Raw genomic sequence first — 6,087 nt, forward strand, 5'->3', positions numbered from 1 at the left:
CATCAAAAACTATCTGAGAAAGTGATGGAATTTTTCGCTTCACTCTTACCGTTCCAAAGTGGCCAAACAATGGCCGATTCCCGGAGATTTAAGGAGTCATATCTCGGGAACCGTGAGTTATGGAGAGATGATATTGGCGTTGATCAATACCTATTCAATTTTGAGCCCTCCATTCGATAGAGCATCAAAAACTATCTGAGAAAGTGATGGAATTTTTCGCTTCACTCTTACCGTTCCAAAGTGGCCAAACAATGGCCGATTCCCGGAGATTTAAGGAGTCATATCTCGGGAACCGTGAGTTATGGAGAGATGATATTGGCGTTGATCAATACCTATTCAATTTTGAGCCTTCCATTCGATAGAGCATCAAAAACTATCTGAGAAAGTGATGGATACGGTTGCGACTCTTGCTCTAAAGATAAACTACAAAACACGTTGATGTTCAGAATAATCATTTATTCGTTTTCAAATAATTAAATTGAATCAATCAGTTAAGTCATTAATTACGTTGCAATTAAGTCATCATACAGTCTGTTACTGTACAAATACACAAATATTGATTCTGAAATATAAATATGGTTACAGCTCTTGTTTTATTGTGAAATAGTTAAATTGAAATAATAGAATTTTTAAGTTGAGATTAAACCATCACAATAGTTTTAAATTGCAACTGCTTGCATGCTAGCGCCACCTATTAGCGTGATAGTTTATTATTAGGGATTGGCATGACATAGTGAGACGTTTACCGTTTGATAATTACGTGAGTAGAGAATTAAAGAAAAATATGATGGTAAACAATAATTTGTGTCAGTCTCTGACTAAAGACCAGTTGAAATCGTAAAATTGCTTTTACTACAGCAGCACAGTTACACCGTCAATCGCTACTTAAAAGGTTGCCTGCTTTCGTTCTAAAGTATATTAGTAAACAGAATATAAAATGAACCTCCATGAAATATATGAAATAATTCCTTCACAGGATAAGAATGCTGCTGTTTCCGTGTGAACTAATGTAGACCTCAACGAGAAAGGAACAAAGTATCTTTGATTATATCAATAGAGTATGAGAATTAATTAATTGCAATTCTTTGAGAAATAAAAATAGGAGTTCCTTAAAGCAAGGTTCATTATGAATACCGTTTAAAGTTTTGAGTCACATTAAAGCAGAGTGCTCACATAGGTTCCCGACGCCATTTGCATACACAGCGTTAGTCAGTACTTTTCGTAGTGTGAAGTTAACATCGTTAAGAAAATTTGACCATGAAATTCAATCATCTGGTTCCTAACAGCAAGAAACATTCTAGCTCCGAATATTCATCACCAGATATGTGAAATGTATGGTGACAATGCAGTGAGTGACAGTGAAATTCTTAAACGGGTCAGATTGTTCAAGGATGGTCCGGAAAATGTCCATAACGAATCGTAACGGAGGAATTTTGTCATCCGACATACAGTCCAGACCTTGCACTTAGCGACTGCCGCCGATCCCGCCATCCGAAGATCTTATTTGGCGGGAAGCATTCAAATACTAATGAAGAAGAGGATATGAACGTGAATAAGAACGTAGCTATCATTATAGGGAGAATAACTGTATGAAGATTATGCCAAAAACTCGTTGTTCCTTATAATAAATGTTTAACCAGCAAGAAAAATATGTAGAAAGACGGATAATTATATGTGAATTTAAAAAAGTAAATGTTTTTTAAACGACGTTTGCTTGTTTCGTTTTCATTGCCAAACAGACTTTACTTTAAAATCTTAAAATAATTTAATGTTTTCGTGTTACATGATCGTGCTGAGAAATATGAAACACACACACACACACACACACACACACACACACACACACACACACACACACACACACACACACACACACACACACACACACACACACACACACACACACACACACAAAAAAAATAGCTGTATGTATTCTCTTCTTTGGCTGCACACAATTAAGTTCATTTTTAAACTTTTAAATATGATGATCACACATTGGTTTCGATGATTTCGACAACTCTTGGTGTCTGTTCTTGTGAATTGCCGTTGCAAAATAATTCCCAACGGAAAACTACTAATCGCTTGAAAGGGAAAATAGACTCTGATATAATAAGTGGTATTCTTTGTGCTTAGACTCTCTTGTTTCGAAAATTTCCTAATACAATAATTCCTTTGCTAATATTTCTGAGGCATTTAAATTCAATGGAGGTACAATATTGACAATTTAATTGTCTCCGCTCGCTTCATTTTCTATTTGAAGCAGCTGATACTTTGGTTGCCAATTGCCATAGGTGATGACATTGTGATCACCGAAATGAAATGATGGAAATAATAATAATAATATCTATGATCTCAGCTGTGTTATTACACCAAATATTATAAATCTCTGTTGAACTGTCTTTGCGTGGTTTTCCTAAACCCCAGAATATTTTCAGAAATCTGGTCTCTGTTGCACCACACTGATTGGCCGTAGATGTATTGGTAATATTATGGCTTGGTAGTCGGGAAGTCCCGGGTTCGTGCCTCTCGACAGCCTCTTCAGTGCTTGTTTAACGATGGAATAATTAGTTGAACTTACCACTTACTGTGTCTTGTTAGAATTTTTCTACACTGTTTAAGCAGATCCGCCAGTCTTCGTTGGAGTTCTTTACTGAAAAAACACTTTTAGTGATGTGAAATAACCTTTCAGTAGAGAACTCCTATCTACCGATGAAGGCAATTATGTTTGCCGAAATAGTAAAGGTAAATTCTGGTAACGAAGTAAGTGGTAAGTTTAATTAATTATCAAACTGAGATTCGTTTTCTCTCCTCAAACTTACCCACTAACACTGGGACTTGAGCTTCCATTTCACAGATACTGTCCGCCTTATTCCCCATTGTTTATAGTTTGAATTTAAAATGACTCTGATACTTATATCTCAAATTTGGTTAATAAATAATGATTTTCTAAGGTGTGATAGAGTGTAAAAAAGATACTTTAATTCCTTTTTTAGTCCAAGTGCCTGCAAGATCATGGAATTCCTCCAATCACTTTAACATGGAAAAGAACGATGCAACTCTAAGAGTATTTCCGGCCAGAAGAGCTTCCGGAATTTGATTCCTATGATGTTGGCTGTGGATAATATGATGTGGATAATATACTCAAGAGTATAACTGCCTTGATCCCATAGTACTTGACCCAAAAGCTTCTCTTTTATTTTAGTCTTTCAACTGCATTATATTAAGTGAACATCTTTTGAATGTCTACAGTAAAACCCGTCTACAACGAAAAATTTACTCAGCTTCATTGGTTTTCGTCAATTCTACAATAAACCTGTAATTAAACTAGAATTCAGTTCTGTAATTTGTTGCTTCATAAATGGCACGGGTAAGCCACCACATATATTTCCGTTTTGCGAAATAAATAGGCTACTACTAAACAAAACTCAACATGAAATGACAAGGAACTCTCCCGGCTAGCGCACGCACCTTTGGTGCATGAGGTCCCGGGTTCGATTCCTGGTGAGAGAACCTTAAAATTTGATGGCATTATGTTGCCACCTCAAACTGTAGGTCCACTCTCATATAGCCCCGATGCTGAGAAGGGAAGCTAAATTTTAACAACCCAATGAAATGACAGAAACAACAAAAACCATTATAGAATAGAAGTTAAGTTTCATTAGCACATTCAGCAGTGCCGTGACGTGAAAAATCATGCACTTGGGGCTAGAATATATTACTGCACTCCTATACAGATCAGTCGCAAAGCGCAAGAAAATTTTCAAAAATAAATCCTGCCTTTCCTTGAGTTTGAGCACTTTTTATTACTTTTTTCCTTCCATTTTATATACGTGTACATGCATTTTCCGAAAATAAGTAACATTAGAGGACCACTAGTAACTTGCTGAGCATTTGTTGTAACCTGAAACTTCTTCAGTGGCGGCGTACTTCCATTGTCCATCCTTCCTTCTGGTCACAGTACCTGAAAAAAAAATTAAAAAAGAGACCTTAGAACTTGAACAAACCTCGTAGAAAGAATCAGTTTAACATCACGCAACCCGTTAAGAGAAAACCACAAGATTCTGTTCTTAGGCTAGTACGTATTTCATTAGGAACACTTTCTGTGTATCATAACATTTAAAATAATAATAATTCGAATATATGCATTATCTATCCCTACTGAAACTACCAAAGCTCTCGTTTCTAGAATTATTTTCAACTACCTTCCTTTTTAGTGAAAATATACAGATCTGTAGAATGTAAAATCAAGGGAACGAATGGTATAGAATTCTAAGGAAGGAAATTTCGGAACTTGTTAGAAAATTCGGGAATATCGTGGAGACAAAATTTCGTTGCAGATGAAACACGAAATAACTTTACAGGACTGTTTCCTGGACATCAGAAAGAACGACAAAACCATCATGCATGTTTACAGAAGATTTTGAAAACTTTCAACATGCATCAACGATATTATACACGATCAATTTGCCTGTGGTTTTATCATTTTTCATGCGTGTTGGAAGGTTTCTTCATAAATGTGTCTGCGTATATGGGTCCCTTAAAAGCCTCTATCAACGCAATAGAAATATTTATCGCACCTATATTCGCACATAAAATGCAACTTCGACTAATAAAACATGTAACTAAGTAAACTTTTAAGCATGAAGTGATATCTTTAGTTTCACTTCCAACGGTTGTGCCCATTGGGATGCAGGAGAGGATTAAGTAACGAAAAGTGAATAATTATGGAATAATGGTGGAATGGTAATGTGGGAGGGAAATAAGAGAATCCTTTCCAATGTGTCGGAAATCTACGGACACAATGTTATCCATCACAAACCCACATAGCCAGGGATTGAAGCAGGGACCTCTTGTATCATAGATAAGCTTTCTCCCACTCAGCCAACTACAGCTTTAGTTTAAATTCTAAATGATAATTCCTGGAACCAAATCTGACTATTATATTCTCAGTAAAATTATTACTACTACTGTTAATCTTCAAGCAAGACCAAGAACATCTTTTGTCGTTGAATATTACTCCAATAGTAATCCCTTTTTATCTGAACGCTCTGTGTCTACAAATTTACCCTTTTCCCTTGATACTATTTACGATCTGAAATTTTTCGTCATTTTTGAAAGTATAGTAATCACATGTTATTTTGTGTCATAATACATAGAAGAGGTGGACGAACTGTTATTTCCTCAATAAAATGTTGAAAATAAATTATACAACATATTGAAACAGTATATCATTGCAGAAATTAAATGTCGACTAAAAGCTGGGAATTCCTGTTATTTTCAGTTCAAATTATCTTGTCGTCGCGACTTCTGTCGAGGAATTTGAAGCTTAAAATATATAAAAGGATAATCATGCTTGTTGTTCTGTATGGTTGCGAAACATGGTCGCTTACTCCAAGGGAAGAACGCGGACAAAATGTATTTCTGTATTCGAATCCAAGGGGAACGGGAATGGGGAATGGCGGAAACTTCACAACGAGGAACTACATAATTTACACGGTTTACCAAACATTGTTAGGGTCATCAAATCTAGGAGGCTCAGGTGGGCAGGTCATGTAGACAGAATGGAAGAAAGTAAGAACGCTTTCAAAGTTTTAACTGAAAGGCCAATCAGAAAACGAACATTAGGAAGACCTAAGCGCAAATCTGCGGACAATATTAAGATAGATATCGCAGAAATAGGAATACAAAGTAGAAACTGGATCCAGTTGGCTAAGGATATAAGTCAATGGAGAGCTTTTGTGAACGTGTCATTGAACCTCCTGGTCATAGAGTTAGTTAGTTATCATTGCAGAATGATAGCTTTTGAATGTAATTACATTAGCCCTACTTCTTCTTCTTCTTTTTTTTAAAAAAAAATTTGAACTCCTTTCTTATGAAAGTCATCTTGTCTTGTGTTCATAACTATTAATGGTGTTTTTTTTTTAAAGGAGCATCAGCTTTAAAGCTAAGTGTGCTAAAAATGTTTTTAAATTGAATTACTTGTACAAGAATTGAATTATTTTGTTAGAAATTGTAAAGAATTTTACAAATGGCGGATGACGCCATTTGCATTTTTTGGTCGACTTTCAAGTCGCATTACCTGTCATA

Source organism: Thermobia domestica, chromosome 16 (assembly GCF_964235325.1).
Source record: "Thermobia domestica chromosome 16, izTheDome1.hap1.1, whole genome shotgun sequence".
In the NCBI taxonomy this organism is placed as follows: Eukaryota; Metazoa; Arthropoda; class Insecta; order Zygentoma; family Lepismatidae; genus Thermobia; species Thermobia domestica.